Below are 19,928 nucleotides of genomic sequence, written 5' to 3'. Positions count from 1 at the left end.
AGACCAAACATTCGAAATTTTAAGTGTTCGAAGACTGACTTTCAACAGCGCCATATGGTGCAGATAGGGAGAATTTCCCTTTTCAGCACTGAAGTGTGGTCTCGGAGTTGGTATATATAAGTGGGGAGGTGGGGGTGCAGGGGGGCTTGCTCCCCTGCCTACGCTGTTAGTGTTATTTTCTTTTTTTAGTTTTTTTTTTTTATTTGATGTTCGAACATCCAAATGTCGAACATTTGGTCTTGACCATGTCATGTTCGACATTTTGGATATTCAAACATTTAACACAGGCCCTAAAACAAACAGGGAAATGATTTTATTCAAGAATCTTTCTGGTATCAATGAAAAAAAAGGAAATTAGAGACCATTTGTAGACCTTTATTTTCTAAATCTTCACATCAAAGTCCCAAAGTTTCAAGATGCTTTCTTTTCAGTATCTGTTACCCCTCATTTCAGCTCAGTTTTTTTTTTGGTAACTCCAGATTTTAAAGATGGTTATCATATCCCAATCTTCATATCATTTTTAAGATGTTCTGTGTCTGGCTTACATTTTCAGTTTTCTGTCTTACCTTTTGGGCTATCTACAGCTCCAGGAATGTTTACAAAGTGTCTGGCACAAGTAGTAGCTCACTGCAGGGGGCAAGGCATTCAGATTTTTCATATTTAGATAACTATCTTTTTTGACTTTCACAAAATGTAAGGAATATGTTGTCTGGGTAAAGGACATCATTCTCGGTCTGGAATTCCAGGCGAACATGCAGAAATCTTCTCTTATTCCTTCTCACAGGATAGTGTTTCTTGGATGCCTTCTACATACATTCCAAAGTAGGGCCTTTTTTCCTCAAGGCAATGTAGACATTTATAAGGAGAAGTTTCTGATTTTCTCCAGCCAGTCTCTAACTTCAGCGACAATTCTTATGATTCATTTGGCCAGACTTCACATGAGAAAATTAAATGGTTACTCCAATCTGTTTAGACCCAACACCAGCAACCACTAGCTTATCAGATTCCAGTGTTGAGCTTTGTCGAGAGAGTTACTTTGGTGGGTGAACCAATTATCTCTCAACCCAGGTTTCCCTTTCTCCCTTCCAACTCCTACTCAGTCTGTAACCACAAGTGCTTCAGACTTTGCTTGGAGAGCTGTGTCCAAGGGGTGAAAGTTCAGGGTCTGTGGAACAAACAAGACTGATTAAAGCACATAAGCCTCAAAGAAATGATGGCAGTAATAAATGCTATTGACTCTCTAAACTATCTTTGGACTCAGAGACTTCTGATAGTAATCACAGACAGTAACACAGTGATATGGTATATAAACAGATAGGAAAGAACCATATGACACCCCTTTGCACACTAGCTATGGCAGTTTCGGACCTCACAACTCAGTACAACCTAGCCATTCAGGCTACCTACATTCCATAACAATAAAATATTATTGCAGACAAGCTGACCAGGACCAGGACAGACTCTCATAGGTTCATAGGTAGGTAGGTACTAGGCTATCGGCCCTAGGGCCCATACAAGCCTAGCCAAAAAATGTACCCTGGCTTTCGCCACCCAAGAAAATTATTTTCCTATGCCCCTGTCGAGCAGAGCCACAGAAGTGATCCCCGGGGTGAATTTCCCATTTCCCATCCAATCATCAAGATTTTTCTTGAAGAGTGCTAATGAGGAGCTCTGTTTGACATAGATAGGTAGTCTGTTCCACAGTATGGGAAGTCTCTGGGACAGGAATCTATCCCTCCAGCATGTTCTGTTTATTGTGGTGACAAGGTTAAGGTCCCTAGAGCGTGTAGCTCGGAGGGATTGGGATTTCTTTAAGTGGAGCATGTCCAACAGCTCTGGGTTTGACATAGCTTTGTATGTTAGGCAGAGATCGCCCCTGAGTAGGCAATATGCGATGGAGTAAAGCTGTAGTTTTTTGAGACGGTCTGCATAGGGCATCTGTTTGAGGCCAGTAATCCTCTTTGTGAGGTATTTCTGTGGTCTTTCCAGTTGTTGTAGATGTCTTGTGAGGTACATACCAAAAGGGGCGTTGTACTCTATAAAAGGTCTAATGAGTGATGAGTAGAGGGGAACAATGACCTCTTTTTTTCTGGATGAGAATCCTTTTGTGATGAGATGAGCCACATAGAAGGATTTCCTGACCACTGTGGCGATGTGATTATCAAAGGAGAGTCTACTGTCCACCTGTGTCCCAAGGTCTGTTATCACATTTTCAGCATTAAGTAGACTACCAGCTATGTGGTAGTTCATGGGTACAGAGTTTTTACCAAAGGGGATGACAATACACTTTTTGGCATTGAGCTTCAGGCCATGGCTTTGACACCAGGAATCTGTCTTAGTGAGGCCCTTTTGTAGTTTGTCCACATTGTTAGGAGTTTCGATTATGGCTCCTAGTTTGCAGTCATCTGCAAACTTTGTTAGCCAAAGACCTTCTGTGTTGGCCTGCACTTCAGAGAAGTAGATACCAAACAGGAGAGGACCCAGGACTGAACCCTGTGGTACTCCACTTGTCACTGGTGTGATGTCGGATTTGGAATCCGCTACTTTCACAGTGTGAGTTCTGTCCGTGAGCCAGTTGGCAACCCATCTTATGACATAGGGATTTATACCTAGTTTAGTGAGCTTATCTATAATTCCAGAGTGGGGGATGGTGTCAAAAGCCTTGGCGAGATCTAGATAAGTTGTGTGAACCATTTTACCATCATCTATGGCTTTGGTGACTGCTTCAAAGAAGTCAATCAGGTTTAGGAGACATGATCTGCCTTTTACAAATCCAAACTGAGTAGGGTCCAGAGTTTGGAGATTACCAATGTCTTTGTTTATGAGTTCCATGATGATACATTCCATGGCCTTGCAGACCAGGCTTGTCAGGCTAATGGGGCGGTAGTTCCTGGGGTCCATCGTGGCTCCCCCTTTGTGGAGTGGGATAACTGTCGCGGTGCGCCATTCAGTGGGTACAAAGCCTGAGGTGAGGCTATGATTGAACATGGTACTTAGGTAGGGTGCCAGTTCATTCTGTAGTTTGTGTAGAATGCTCATGAATGGAAAATGAACCCAGGGGTCTCCCAGGAATTGAGCCAGCTGTGGGGAACTTCTCAAACAGATCTGATTGCCTCCATTTGCAACAGACAGTTAAAGAAAGTCTGCTCCAGTATTCCTTGCAAGCAAGCCTGCAAGACAGATGCCTTCTCATTCCTGTGGATGGGAATGTTCCTGTATATGTTATCACTGATAACTAGGGTCATTCTAAAGATTCAGAAGGACTCCCCAAAGAAACTGTCATGATTCTTTTTTAGCCCAGGTAGCAGTGGCTCTCCCTTGTTTTGAAAATACCCAAGGGTATTTACCACGAGCTTCCTCACAGAATGGACTTACAGAAAACATGGTTTGTTTGATAAATCTCATCCTTCAACTTCTTCATTTGACTGCCTGGATGATACAGCTTTAATATCTTTTAGGCACCTGCTTTCTGAGTTTATGCAGCAGGTATTAAAGTATGCTAAGAAACCTGCTACTAGAAAACCATATATGGGTAAGTGGAAAAAAAATTCTAGTTCGTACCAAAAAATCAGGAGCATTTAAGGCATATGTTTTATTTATTTAGTTATTTATTATACATTTGTTTACTGGGAAAGTTCGACTTGGAACAAACCAATTTTCAGCAAAGGCCAGGGGAGAAATGCTCCAAACGCATGTCTGTGTAACGGCTCTGGTTCTTCAATACTTGTGTGAGTTGTTATCCCTTGGTCTTTCTTATTCTATCAAGATTCACCTCAAGCCACCTCTGCTTGTCTGTCCATAAATTTTTCTTTCTACTCAGATTCAAGTCAAACAATTTGTTGAAAGAGGTTATGCATATCTATCCACCTAGAAAACAGGTGGCTTTCTCTTGGGATCTGAACTGTATTACAGAGAAACTTACACGTTTTCCATTTGAACCAGCTCACAAAGCTGCGCTGAAGTTGTTGACCTAGAAGAAAGTGGTATTCATTGCTCTGACCTCTGCAGGAGGATAGGGGTATCTTTGAGAAAAAAATCCTTCATTTATGCCTGAAGTGGTTTCAGAGTTTACTTTGAGTTAAGCTATTCATCTTCCTGTGTTCTTTCTAGATAAAAGAAAATAGAGAAGAAAGGGTTTTACATACTCTGGAGAGCCACAGGCATCTCAAATAATATATTGTCAGGACTAAAATCTTACAAATTTCATATCAAGTGTTTATTTCTTATGTAGGTAAGAATAAGGGACAAGCAATGTCAAAACAGTCAATTACTAGATTGTCTCATGCAATGTTTTTTGTTACTCTCACCAGAACAAGTCACTTACAGGCAAGGGCAGCACCCATTCTACCATGGCTGTAGCTTCTTCTGAGACTTTTTGGAAAGGGGTGGACTTTATAAGTATTCTAGAGGCAGCAATTTAGTCTTCTTTGCATACTTTTATAAAACATTACAAATTAAATTATTTTTCCAGGTCCAGAGCAGGTTTTGCTAGGACTATTCTCCTGGATTGCAACTCTTCTCTCCCCCTTTCTTTCTAAGCTCTGGTAATCTACCCATGTAATTTAGGCTTCTGCAACAGTGATTGCATGATGAACATATTACACTTGGGTAAATTACCTTACCATAACAGTAGATGTCTGAATAGATCATTGTTACAGTAGGGACACCCTCCAGCCACCTTTTTTGTTTTGTTTTTGTCAGGGGGGGATATGTTATTTGCCTTTTTCCTTTCATACATCAAAAAGACGTGACTCTAGCCTCACTTAATCTGAGGAAAGAAAGCTTTGGTAACCTAATCACTGACATTATAAGGCTGTCCTCCAGCTGTACAGTGGTTAGGGCATGAGGAAGGTGCCTTAACGCTTTGTATGCAGGCTGGTTGTCACATCCTTGGCAGAATAATAACACATATGGCTTAGGCTACTGCAACAATGATATATTCATACATCTACTGTTATGGAAATTTAACTTACACAACTATGCTGGCTTGTCTTAGAAGATCCTATTTTTGGTGTCACTATATCTGCTAGGTGAATTTTAGAACTGCATGCCCTGGCATCTAAATTTTTTGTATATTGTTTTCCATAAGGAAGGGTTACATTCTGAATGAATCCTTCCTTTTTGCCCAAGGTTACAACCCAATCAAACCTTAATAAGTCTATACACCTGATAATCTTCTTTTCAAGATATGCTGATGAAAAAAAAGATGAGGGGAGAGGAGCAAATGATTATCTTAACAGTACCATTCTAACCCAGGCAGAACTGGGTGTTCCTTGTAGATCACTGCTGCAGTAATAAGTCTCTGGATTTTCTGCATTGCAGAAGCCTAAATACCAAAGATGTTTACCTTCCCCCACAGATGTCAAATGCCCTCCCTTCCAATATTAGGATGTCAGTAAGAAAGGGTTGCCAACCAGCTCCATTTTCAGTTCTTTCATGCTGTCTGAGGCCTGATGCTATTTATCCACCCATTTCCATAAGAAGTTAGTACTGAAACAAGAGTGATTCATATGCGTACCCTGTTGGGGAACACTTCCATTTTTTGCTAAGCTCTTTTTCTGTTTCTGTTTATGTCAGAAAATGTCAACAATTGGGGTGCAGAAAACAAATTCTATATAAGGATTTTCACTCTCTGTTTACTTTGCCTGTGTCCACAGCATGATGTGTACAACTGTTACCAGTGTGTTTTTTTTTAATTCCCGTTCCATTAAATGCAGGACTGAATCCTTACAGAGGTATCACCTGGCCTGTGTATATTTTGGTATCTGCTGGTCCCACCACTGAGCTCACTGGTAAGATGGAGAAGTTTCCCATGGAAAAGAATGTTAAAGAAACTTATGACACAATTTAAGTGTCCAACAGCCCCCAAGGCTCAAATTTTAAGGTGAGGTACTTTTGTAGCCCTTTCCAATAGCCTCCATTACTGCAGAAGATTCTGGTGTGACTCCTTGGGAAGCCACCATGCATAACTCAGTACCAATGTTCGTTTGAATCAAGCACCTTCAAATGTCAGTGTGTTCTGGAACCGCTGTGTATGCACCAGCTTCTGATACCAGAATTCTAATTATTAAGGGGCAGAGCAGCATTCCCTGTATTTAGAACTGTGAAGAGGTGCCTGGGCACTGGATTCAGGTTGTGGATACCTGCCTGGAGCCTGAGACCTCTTCTTAGACACCACTCCCAAACACAGGACCAAACCATGGACGTCAAACAAGTTTGTTGTCATGTTGTCTCAGCCTCAGCAGCATCAACTTAAGCCATTCTCTTCTCAGGCCTATCTGCAGAACATGGTCAGGCTGGATGAGGACCTCATTGATTTTATGAGATCAAGGCAATTGTACCCTGATCAGACCCTGCACTATGAATACCTTCTGTACAAAGAGGGGACATTCCTCCACAGGAGATTTTGATTCTTCAGATTTTGAGGAAAATTTGGCACATGTTAATCAACTTTCATCAGGATCCTAAGCCAGCTCTTGAGTCTGAGGACTCCTTGGTCTCATCCTCACCAGCTGAGGACCTTTCCTTAGGGGACACTCTACAGAGGATGGAAGTTCTTTAACTCTGAGACTCAGGAATATTCTCAGTCTAACAAAAAGGTCAGTTTCTTGGGTTTGCAGAACCTAATCCTTTTGTTATTCCTCCAGTTCTTGAAATACCGGATGACACAGTCATTAAATAATCTCTGTAGCTTGACTTCCAGCCCCCTGGCCCCAGGAAACCTGATTATTTCTATAGAGTGGTTGTATCCCACAGGCATCTGTATAAGTACCTTGTTGTGGATCATGAAATGGTGCTGTCATACTCCAAGGGCTATGTGAAGGCTGCCAGCCTAGCTAGATAGAATTTTATAGATAATTCTGTCATCTGTAAATATTAATGTAAACCACAGGCTTGTTGTCTTAAATGGTAAAAATAGTGTTACAGGTGGAACTGAAAAAAATGTAACAGTGCACTCTACTAACCAAGTAAAAGCATGTTGTGACCCTTTGATCTAAAGTCGGCTCCAGCCTGTCTAGATGAAGACATTCTTTCTAATGTTTTAACCAAGAGTTGAATTGCTAGATTTAAACATGCAAATGTATTTTTATTGCTCTGCTTCCTGACCAGCTGCAAGATAACACAAGGATATGTTAAGAATATAAATGTAGTTTCTGTTAGCCTGGGAACCCAGGGAAGTGTGAAGAATGATGTAATGGAAACCAGGAATGTGATTTTAAAAACAGATATTTGTCTTGACCATCCAACTCATCAGCACTCTGCCTGTGTTCTATATGTAAGTTATTTTAGAAGTGTTTTTTCTCTTAGAAATAGCTAGAAACTAGAAACATTAGACTGTGTCTTTCTGTGATGTCAGAACTGTACTACTGAATTATTTTAAGTATTTCTCTGTGATCACTGAACTCCTGACTAGCACTGTGTAATAAAACATATTGTCTTGTGTTTTTAATTATTTATTATTAAATATTTTTAAACCCTTTCAACTATGGCTGTTTTTGTAGAGACAAGTTAAGCTCATAAGAGTACTTGCATGCCTTTGGTAAAATTGTACAAAGCCACTCCTATAGCTTTAGTCCTGGGCTATACTACCAATTGGATAATAATATTGCACAGTAATAATTGGACTCTCTTTTAAGGGCCTTTGAGTAGTTGATAAATATTAGCTGGGTGTTGACAGTGATTTCTACTGTATAGTCTGGGTAAAAGGGGTAAAGCTGGAGAACCTGTGCCAGCCTTCCCCAGAAGTGTGTGTGTGTGTGTGTGTGTGTGTGTGTGTGTGTGAGCTACTTGGGCAGGGACACGAAGCACTAGTTGGACAGAGAGGGTGTTGGAGATTTTAGCTTGCCCAGCTGGCTGCGATCTGGACCCTATAGCTGTGCCAGCGGGGAGTCTTATTGGGGACCTGGAGAGCAAGGGAGTGACCAGTTCCTGACTGACTGTGATCTATGTGTGCTCTTAAAGGAAATTGCACTTTACTGTGTGTATTTGTTATCCTTTCCTCCTATATGAGACACCCTCACTGGTGTTAGTGGTGAGGATTGAGGCTCCTTGATTGCTGGGCCAGGGCATGGGTTTCGCATATTAATTGGTGGCAGTGGTGGGATATCCACATCACATATTAACTGTTGGCAAATACTAACTGGCGTGTAGTGGTGTGGGTAGAGTGAATTCCTGTAGCTTGTGTACAGTGAGCTTTGAAGGTGTTTTGTACTCTAAATCAGCCACGCAGTGAATACTCAGAGTTCAGATCACAATTGTTTTATTTATTTTGTTAGCTTAGTTAGTCAGGGTGAGCAGGCAGCATGTCAGCAGAGGAGTATGGAAAGCTGACAAGGAGCCAGCTGGCGGAGATGTGCCAGGCTAGGGGACTGGTGCATGGAAACCTGACTAAGGCAGACCTGATTGCAACCTTGGTTACAGCTACATCAGAAAACAGCAACCAGGAGGACAATCAGACTGGCAGTGGAGATATAATACCTCGGATAATGGACAGCTCAACCTTTCTGCAGAGGACTTAAAAATCCATCTTGAGTTAAAGAGATTTGAGTTGGAGGCCAAGCATGTGGAAATAGAAGCAACTGAGATACTGAGGCATCTAGAGAGTGAGGACATTGAGAGTCTGCAATGTTTGCAGGCTGAGGAGAATGAGAAACGGCTATGCCTGGAAGCTAAGGAAAAGGAGAGGCAGAGGCAGCATGAGAAGGAAATGCTGACTCTTTGTTAGAGTCATGGAGGTAATGGGGAAGGGAGTAACTGGACCCCAGAAGCACAACAGGTCATTAAATTTATTCTGCAGTTTAAAGAGGGGGATACTTTTGATAGTTTCATTCATATGTTTGAGAGGGTATGCAAACAGTAGAGTGTTGACCAAAGGCTCTGGGTACAGTTCCTGTCCTCCTTACCCCATGGTAAAGCTGTAACTGTTTTGTCAAAAATGTCTGACATTGCATGTTTTGATTATACTGCTGTTAAAAAGCACTTGTTAGAATTGTTTAAGTTAACACCTGAAACATATAGGCAAAAGCTTTGTGAGCATAGACGCAAGGCAGATGGAAGTGTGTGTGAATATGTTGCTGAACTGAGCACTTATTTCCATAGGTGGGTGAGTGGATGTCAAGTCACCACTTTTGAAGGGCTGGCAGACCTTTAGGTGAGGGAACAAGCCCTTAGCACTTTGCCTGAGGATATGAGGATCTGGTTAGCTGATAGACAATGTGCTACTTCAGATGAGTTGGGGAAGAAGGGAGACCTATACCTGGCAAGCAGGGCAGCCCTGTACAGGAAAGGGACCCCCAGTACTGCTCATGGGTCTAAAGGAACCCAGGGTGGGCAGCAGAGACTGCCCCAACAGAATCTGACAGTAGCATGGGGAAGCCACTAGGCCAGGTGCATGTCCAGGAGCTAGGGTTAAATGTTTTGAATGCAACCAGTGGGGCCATGTGGCATACAGGTGTCTACGGAGGCAAGGTGGGGAACAAAAGGTGAGGGAGCCAGTAAGTGGGAAAGACAAAATGCCAATAGTAGGTTGTCTTGAGACAACAGAGGTACTGAACTACCATCCTGCAGATGTCCTGATAGAGAAGGATTTGGATGAGGCAGTATCATGTGCTTATGCAGTTACACACAGTCAGGCTAGAAGACACGCATGTGGGTCTGGTAGCCTGGGGGAGACCCAGACAGACTGCATACTTGCAGCCAGGACTGGTGAGATGGTTAATTCAGGGAGGGAGCTACTCTGTAGCAGTGAGACTGAATGTGAGCCACAGCTGCTTGTGGATACTGATGTTCCCTTGGACAGAGTGACTGCAAAGGTAGAGGTGAGTAGTAGTACCCAGGCTGACAGTGAGGCACCACTGTCAGGTGATGCCAGACTTCCTGTTGCAGGGGAGCTGGGAAGAGTTACCAAGAGGGAGTTGAGACAGGCTCAGCTCTCAGACCCTACATTGCAAGGCCTGAGGCAGGTAGCTATGGAAGCACCTGATTCTCAAGGGAAGGGGGAATCTGTATACTGGGACAAAGAGTTAATATACAGAGAGTGGACCACTGAGGGAGGGCTAGAAGGTGAGAGAGTACAGCAGTTGGTAGTGCCTAGAGCCTACCATCTGGCGCTTCCAGCCATAGCCCATGATATTCCCTTTGCAGGTCATATGGGCATAAAATGTACAAAGAGGCATATTATGCAGAACATCTATTGGCCTGGAATTTCCAGATATGTAACAGGGTACTGCAGGACCTGTCAGCAGTGCCAAAAGTAAGCAAGGCAGAAGACAGGGTGAGAGCTCCTTTGTTGCCTTTGCCTGTGATTGAGGAGCCATTTCAGAGGGTAGCTATAGGTATTGTGGGCCTCTAAGTACCCCAAGTTTCACAGGGAAAAAGTATATCCTAGTGCAAGTGGATTATGGTACATGGTACCATGAGGCAATGGCTTTGTCCTCCATTGAGGCAGAGAAGGTGCCAAATGCTTTGTTAGAGATTTTAAGCAGGGTAGGTTTCCCAAAAGAAATACTGACTGACAGAGGTGCCAATTACATGTCAGACAGGCTGGCTTGTCTGTGGAAGTCCTGTGGGATGAAGCACACGAAGACCACCCCCTACCATCCCCAGATTAATGGTCTTGTTGAGAGGTTAAACTCTACAACCAAATACATGCTACAGGTATTTGCAGATCAGTTTAAGAGGAAGTGGGACAAATATTTGCCCCATCTGTTATTTGCTTACAGAGAAGTTCCCCAGGAATCCACAGTTTTTTCACCCTTTGCATTGCTGTATGGGCATAGGGTGAGGGGACCTCTAGATTTAATTCAAGATGAGTGAGATGGTGAGTGTGAGTCTCACCAGGACTCTGTTGTGGCATACGTCCTAAACCTCAAGACAAGGCTCAGGGAACGCATGGGCTTGGCCCAGAAGAACCTGGCAGAAGCCCAACAACAGAAAAAGGTGTGGTATGATAGGAATGCTCGAGTTAGAAAGTATGCTGTGGGGAAGAAGGTAATGGTTCTCATTCCTCTCAGACACAACAAGCTGCAAGCAGCTTAGGAGAGACCCTTCAAGGTGGTAAGAAAGGTAAGTGATGTTAACTACATGGTGAAACTGCTAGGCAGAAGGCAGGGGCACAAATTGTACCATTTTAACATGATGAAACCTTACCATGATAGGGAGGCCCTTGTGCTGAGCATTTGCAGTGGATTGCAGGAGGAGTCTGAGGGAGATCTGGGGACTGATCTCCTCAGTGAGGCTTGGGCTGAAACATCGGTGGAAGGGATAGCAATTTCTCAGCAGCTATCTCCTACCCAGGTTTGAGAAATCCGAACAGTGTTGCAGGACTTTGGGGACATGTTCACTGGGAAACCAGGGTGCATCCACCTGAGGCAGCACCAGGTGGATACAGGACCCCAAAGGCCTATTAGGCAGGCCCCTTATACAGTGCCTGAGAGAGTCAAACAGTCTCTGAGGGAGGAGATACAAGTGATATTGGATCTAGGGGTGATTCAAGAGTCCAACAGTCCCTGGGCCTCCCCAGTGGTGCTGGTGCCAAAGAAGGATGGCAGCACCAGGTTCTGTGTGGACTACAGGAAATTAAATAGTCATACAGAGTCAGATGCTTACCCCATGCCTAGGAAAGATGAGACCCTAGAGCAGCTGGGTGGGGCTAAGTGTCTTACAACCATTGATCTTACCAAGGGTTACTAGCAGGTGCCCTTGACTCCCAGTGCTAGAGAGAAGTCAGCCTTTGTGACTCTTTTTGGCTTGTATGAGTTCACAAAGATGCCCTTTGGGATGAATAATGCCCCAGCAACTTTCCAGAGGCTGGTAGATCATATCCTAGCAGGAGCAGGAGGGTTTACCCTTGCTTACCTAGATGATATTGCCATCTACAGACATTCCTGGCTAGAGCACCTTCGGCATGTCAGGGAGGTACTGGGGAGACTACAGAGGGCAGGGTTGACCATTAAGCCGAACAAATGTCAGGTGGGTATGGCAGAGGTCTCCTACCTAGGACATAGAGTGGGGAGTGGTAAGATAAGGTCAGAACCTGCCAAAGTGGAAACCATTCAGGCATGGTCTGCACCTGTTACTAAAAAGCAGGTGAGGGCATTTTAGGGACAGCAGGGTAATACAGAAAAATTGTCCCCAGTTATAGTACCATAGCTGCTCCCCTCACAGACCTAACAAGGAAGAACAGAGCCAGCCAACAAAAGGCCAAGTTGCTAAGATGGAGCCTAGGGTTGCAAGCATATGATATGTCAGTGGAGCACCGCAGAGGGATTAGCAATGCCAATACAGATGGGCTCTCAAGACAGGGACTGGGGTAAGGTATACTCAGATAGACCTAACTCTCTCAAGCAGCATTTCTCAAGGATCACTTGAAAAACTAGCTTGAGTTCTTCAGGAAGGGAGAAATGTGAAGGTTGCCAGCTTAGCTAGATAGCATTTTATAGATAATTCTGTCATCTGTAAATATTAATGTAAACCACAGGCTTGTTGTCTTAAATGGTAAAGTTAGTGTTACAGATGGAACTGAAATAAATGTAACAGTGCACTCTACTGACCAAGTAAAAGCATGTTGTGACCCTTTGATCTAAAGTTGGCTCCAGCCTGTCTAGATGAAGACATTCTTTCTATTGTTTTAACCAAGAGTTAAATTGCTAGATTTAAACATGCAAATGTATTTTATTGCTCAGCTTCCTGACCAGCTGAAAGATAACACAAGAATATGTTAAGAATGTAAATGTAGTTTCTGTTAGCCTGGGAACCCATGGAAGTGTGAAGAATGATGTAATGGAAACCAGAAATGTGATTTCAAAAACAGAGAGAATCAAAGAGCTTTAAGCATTTTTGTCTTGACCATCCAACTCATCAGCACTCTGCCTGTGTTCTATATGTAAGTTATTTTAGAAGTGTTTTTCTCTTAGAAATAGCAAGAAACTAGAAATATTAGACTAAGTGTTTTTCTGTGATGTCAGAACTGTACTACTGAATTATTTTAAGTATTTCTCTGTGATCACTGAACTCCTGACTAGCACTGTATAGTAAAAGGTATTGTCTTGTGTTTTTAATTATTTATTATTAAATATTTTAAACCCTTTCAACTGTGGCTGTTTTTGTAGAGATAATTTAAGCTCTTAAGAGTACTTGCATTCCTTTGGTAAAATTGTACAAAGCCACTCCTATAGCTTCAGCACTGGGCTATACTACCAATTGGATAATAATATTGCACAGTAATAATTGGACACCCTTTTAAGGGCCTTTGAGTAGCTGGTAAATATTAGCTGGGTGTTGCCAGTGATTTCTACCATATAGTCTGGGTAAAAGGGGCACAGCTGGAGAACCTCTGCCAGCCTTACCCAGAAGTGTGTGTGTGTGTGTGTGTGTGTGTGTGTGTGTGTGTGTGTGTGTGTGTGTGTGTGTGTGTGTGTGTGTGTGTGTGACAGCCACTTGGACAGGGACATGAAACACTGGTTGGACAGACAGGGTGCTGGATACTTCAGCTTGCCTAGCTGGCTGAGTTCTGGACCCTATAGCTGTGCCAGTGGGGAGTCCTATTGGGGACCTGGAGAGCAAGGGAGCGACCAGCCCCGGACTGACTGTGATCTCTGTGTGCTCTTAAGGGAAATTGCACTTTACTGTGTGTATTTGTTATCCTTTCCTCCTATATGAGACACCCCTCACTGGTGTTAGTGGTGAGGATTGAGGCTCCTTGATTGCTGGGCCAGGGCATGGGCATCACAGGCTATTCTTCCAGGAATCCCATTCAAATGATAAGGATAGCACAGCTCTTGACCATTTGGGGAAGAAAGCCTATACTTCACTTATCCTAGACGTGAAGGCCCTGAGATGTCAGTTTTATGTTATTAAAAATATGAGTCCTTACTGGTTCAGATGAAGTGGAAAGCAGAGGAGACTAAAGACATGACCACCCAGAAGGAAGAGGTAGATTTGTGCAATTCCATCTCCCAGTTTGCTAAGCACTTGCCTGTTCATCGCATTAGTTAAGTGCATACATATATGGTAAGCATGTGAGGAAATTAAACAGTTGTGGGAAATGTCTAGGAAACTCTAGAGTGGCTGTGATTCTTTGGATGAATCTAGAAGGGCAGCTACCATGGAGTCTGTTATCAGGAGCAAGGGAGCCCGCAGGATTTTTTGCAGGGGGGTGCAAACCCAGAGCCCCACCCACATAGCTCATCCCGCCCCCTGCCAACACAGCCCCACCCAAGTCCACCCACCCCAAGCCCCGCCCACACCGCCATTCCAGTGTCCCATTACTTGGCTATTTCTCCCCATTTACTGTAGACACTGTTCAAATCTGTGTGCATACTGTGTTATGCTTTAGTTCTACAATGATTACATGCAGTTGGATTTAATTTACAACTTTTATTTCAAACATTATAGCCCAAACACCGAGACATTTACTAAACCTAAACAAAGCAATAGTCTTACAATGAAAACAGACTTGGCATTAAAGCTTCTCTACTTTTGAAACTCGCATTCAATGAAACGGCATTGAAACCCACATTCAGAGAAAATGCATCTGGCCAGTGGCAGGTTATTTACCTTTGAACTGTTTAAGCAATAGGCTCCTTGCACACCGTTAGGGCCATGCAAAGCTTATTTGATTTACCTGATTGTATTAATTATAATATATAATCGAATTATATCCCTTGTATTATACAGCAACACTTGTTTGAGTGTCGCTGCCCAAGTAAAAGTAATCTGAATAATTCCACATTAAAGATATCTGAAACTAATGAAGATGTTGTTGCTAGAAAACTGTATATTTCAGTGTTTCATCTACAAATTCAGTGCCTGCTGCCATCAAAGAATAAATTGCCTATGTTAAATTAAAAAAATGGTAAGCTGGTATATTGCAATAGAAAATGGATGACAAGCTGAAAAACAGGTTCATAGTTATTAGGCATCTCATCCAAAGGAGGACATCCTGAGGACTGCAGCATACAAATGTATATGCTGTAGGAATAGAACCTCAAACCTTTACATTAAGATGCAAGCATTCTACTTGTGGTGCTACTAACATAGCTTTAAAACTTTATACCACAATAGAGATACCATTTGCTAAACAAAATGGTTGCACATTGTAAATAGACTTGGCATGAGCAGCAGTGAACTTCGCTTCCCTTAAAACTCACAGTTCCTTGAAAATGCACTTGAAAATTCCACCTGCTAACTAACTTGGGCATTTCACTTTCTCTCTCTTACAAAGATACCACACCCCTCAAGGCCTCACCCTTAGTGCAAGAAATCTTGACAAAGCCTAAAATAAATAGGGACAGATTATAAATATGGCTCTCAGAAACTTAGAAAATTGCAAGAGTAACAGGATTTGTGTTGGTAGGCATTTTCTAAATGACATGACATCTAAAACTGAAATGTCTCATTATTTAGCAACTTCAATCCTTTTAAGAGGAATATGGGGCAAAAATCTGGACAGCTGAGGGTATGCTACCTCCCTCTTATACACACACACCAAATAATTCTGGTCAGACTTGAATTAGTTCTGGGAAGGTTGCACTGAACGGCACTGTGCTTGATCTGAAGTGGGTGAAATCCTGGTAGCTAGTGATTGCAGCTCAGCAATGTGGAGCATTAAAGCATTTTTAGCAGAGCATTGTTTCATCACTACCTATTGTGTTTGCACATAAGCTGTAGTTATTTCAAACATTTGCCTTTTTTTGATTACTACAGAGTACATTTACCCACCAGAGCTATTGTGTTTTGACTTCAGTGTGGAGCTAGTTGTTGCGGGGCTTGGCTTTTAAGTAAGGTAGCAATGCTTATTTACCATATACCATTAAAGCCACCCAACTACAAGTGTACTAACACACAGACACTGCTATAAGACACTGGTCTCCGATAAAATGTAATGAACTTCTGAAAACACTGTAATCCTGTCCTTTTATTACAAATACTGTCATATGCATTTCAATACCAAAGGCTTATACATTATCTAGCTATGTAAATATTCTCTGCATGGCAACAACGAAAAGGCTTTCAATGCTGGCAATTCTTTAACAATATGCTTACTAAAGCTTACTTGCATCTTACAATGTCCGACAAGCTTACTAAAGCTTACTTGCATCTTACAATCTCAGACAAGATTACCTGATGTTCATTAAACCATGGCTACTTAAACAGAGCAACAGGACACTGTGATAGCATGCAGTTCCTGAACAATAAGAAGCATAAATCAACAGTATAAAAATCTGATAGAAAACCAGAACATTTTGCAAAATCAAGGACAGATGAAAAGCCACGGTCGTATTTGTGTTCTACTTTGGATGGGGGAATACTCTGCACACTTACTGCATAACTGCTTCTTGCCTTCCTTGGACACATCGAGCCACTACAATGGGGGCTGGGGTGCAATAAGTATGTCATAATTTGAAATGTCTCTGGCTGACAGTGATGACTGACACTCCTACCTCTCATCTTCAGAGCAAGAAATCTGGACAAAGCCATACATAGAACTAGAAGTGGGACACAGGCCCAAAAATAAGGCCAATTTTTAAATATTGCTCTTATTAACTTAATAGAACAGGTAGATCTTGCATTAGTACAAATTTTCTGAAGGGTATAAAATCTGAAACTCAAATGTCTGCCATTATTTTCTAACTTCAATCTTTAATGACTTGCCACTAATTTGCCAGAAACCACAATTTTATGAAAACAGACCAAAATGTGATGCAAAATACCTGTCAAAAAGGGACACCTTTTAATATTAACAGTTAACTTGAAGCAGCTAACAAAATAAGAGCATCCACATGCATTTCTGAAATAAAGGTAATCTATAACTGATCATTACAGTTATAATTGTAAACCCTCCACATTTTCTTCCAAAATTGCCATTTTGGAGGAGGGATTATTAGGGAGAGCAACATTTTGAGCCAGAATTGGGGACAATTGAGATGTTTGGATATTCCTAATCTACAAAGTGATTTGCACGCACCTCTCAACCTCTTAATGCAGGAAATCTGAACAAGGCCAAATATATTGGGGAACATACAGACACTACTAAAAATTACTCTTGTATAAACTTAAACAGTCTTGCATTAGCATGCATTTTTCTGAAGGTTATGACATCTGAAACTCAGTGTCTGTCATTTAATGGCTTCATTCCTAAATGATTTGCTAGAAAACCACAAATGTTATGAGGAACAAACCAAAAATAAGCAGCAAATATCTATTAATTCTGCAAAGATATGGACAACTGAGAGGTATAGTTCAATCAGGGCTGTCTGAGTTTGATACCCCCCCCCTCACAAAATCATGGTCAAATGGAGCCTCCCCCCCTGCAGCCATTCCAATGTCCCATTCCTTGGTTATTTTGCCCCATTTACCATAAACACTAATGTGCATACTGCTTTACTTCTCGATGATTTAGGATTTCATTTGAAAGTTTTATTTTGCATTTTACAGCACAAACCCTAATACATATCTGTTAAAGCAATGCAGTCTCAATGAAAATAGACTAACATTAAAACTTCTCTGCCCTTGAAACTCACATGCATTGAAACAGCACTGAAACCCACTTTCAGAGAAAATACATTTTGCCAATTGCAAATATTAACTCTGGGCTGTCTTCAAAATCATAGGCCCCTCGAACATAACATACACATGCTCTTTGATCCACCTTCCTGACTGTATTACATTATATTCCTTGTACAATACAGTACAGTTGTTAAAGGGCATTTTAAATTTATTGTTTTGAAAATTTTTCCAGTAAACAAAGAAACAAAAGCATCCACCAATGACAAAATTGCCCAATTCAGAACATTTCGATCATAAAAGTCTACTCAAGTCCACCAGTATCAGTAAAAAATACACAATCTCTGTAGTAAAATCCACATTGAAGAAATTTGTAACTAATAGAGGTTGCTGCTAGCAAACACTTTATATGTCATTGTTTAATCTACAAATAAAGTGCCTGTTACCCTTGAAGAATAAATTGCCTTTGTTGCATGCAGTAAAAAAATGAAAAGCTAGTAATACCGCAATAGAGAATGGATAGCAAACTTAACAGGTTCATAGTTACTAGGTATCTTTGCCAAAAGGACTGCAGCATCCACCCCCTTTACAACACAATACAGCATCAGCAATGCATTTACCTACTGTGGGAGTAGAACCCACAGCCTTCAGCATCTAAAGCAAGTACACTATCTGTTGTGTTATTAACAATGCAAGCAGACTAAACATAAGCAGCACTAAACTTTTGCTCCCCTGCAGCTCTCAGCTCCTTGTAAAATCTACTAGACACTCAGCTGTATCTCTGAACTTTGCAGCACAAGAAATCTGGAAAAAGCCGAAATTTATGGGGGGGGGGGGGCAAAAGGCCAAAAACCAGGGACACATTTTAAACATCGCTTGTATAATGTTTGAAAGTTGCTAGAATAAAATGCTACGTTACCACCATACATTTCACTGCCACGTCTTGAACCCAGGGGACCCCGTGCAAAACAGTCAAAGCAACATACCACTACGCCAAATCAGCTGTTTTGTGAAAGAGGAAGACTGAAACTTTACCATTTAGTGAATTCAGTTCTCACCATAGCACAGCTGTCAACCTCCTAGCACAAAAGACCTGAACAAAGCCAATAATGGGTGACTACAACCACCAAACATTCAGTGAATTCAGTTCTCACCATAGCTCTCAACCTCTTAGCAAATAACACCCGGACAAAGCCAGTAATGAGAGAATATAGCCCCAAACATTTTCAGTGAAATCAGTTCTTACCATAGCTCTCAACATTAGCAAAAACCTGGATGAAGCCAATAAATACCTGAACAAAGCCAATACTGGGTTAATACAGCCCCCAAACATATTCAGTGAATTCAATTCTTACCATAACTCTCAACCCTAGAACAAAACCTGGATGAAGCCAATAATGGGGGGAATACAGTCCCAAACACAGGGATACATTTCAAATATCCATCTTGTACACTTAGAAAATTGCTAGAATAAAAGCTTGCTTTTGTTACCATACACTTTCTGACTTTCTGAAGAATATGAAGTCCGATATTGAAATGTGTCCATTTTTTTAACATTTATTAACCAGGAAAGTCTGATTTTGAAAAAAAAAAGCTAATTTTTTAGCAGAGGCCCAGGGAGAAACACTACAGACAGCCAAGAATAAAACCAGATAACATTTAGCTGTCAGGCAACAAGGACACAAATGCAGAAACCACAGATTTTATGAGGAACAGAAAAAATATGAGGGAAAATCCTGCAACATTTTTACAAATGGTGGTGGGTAGGGAATTCAGGCTCTTGCCACTTGGGCCCAAGGTACAGGGTTCAAGCCTTATTCTCTACCCACCACCATGTACACCTGGGGCATTTCACACACACACAAACACACACACACACACCTCTCTACAATAACAAATAAAGACTAAATACTTGTATTACCCAGCAAAATATGTTAATATTCCTGTCTGATATTGTTCACTTAGAAACCAGATCTTCAGTCAGGACATTAAGGCTTGAAATGCCATCTTGGCAAACACCTTTAAACAGTGCTAAATGTTTTATGGGGCTGTGGCTTTGTTTGCATTGATACGGTAAAGCTTAGCTAATTGTGTGTTGTTGTGTTTTAGGCATTAGGTAACTCGACAACACTGAGCCAGAACACGCGTGCGGGGTTGTAACTCAGCTAATCGATTAATTGATCCAGCTGTAGTACATGACTGTAATGTAATGTCATGCTCCTGTGCCCAGTGCCTTCTACTCATTCTGAAAAACAAATATTAAAACTGGTGCTACGTATCGACCTCCCATCGAAAGCAAAAATTATCTTAATTTTTAAGCACCAGGAAGCAAACATTTTGTCAAGAGTGAGTACACAACAAAGCGTCAGATGACGCCTGGAAGTCAGGAGTAAAGCCAGCAGTGCCTGTGTTATTATTCCTGT

Source organism: Protopterus annectens, chromosome 8.part0 (genome assembly GCF_019279795.1).
Source record: "Protopterus annectens isolate FY-2018-M chromosome 8.part0, PAN1.0, whole genome shotgun sequence".
Lineage (NCBI taxonomy): Eukaryota > Metazoa > Chordata > Ceratodontiformes > Protopteridae > Protopterus > Protopterus annectens.
The sequence above is the reverse complement of the archived record's forward strand: the minus strand, read 5'-3'. Positions refer to the sequence as shown.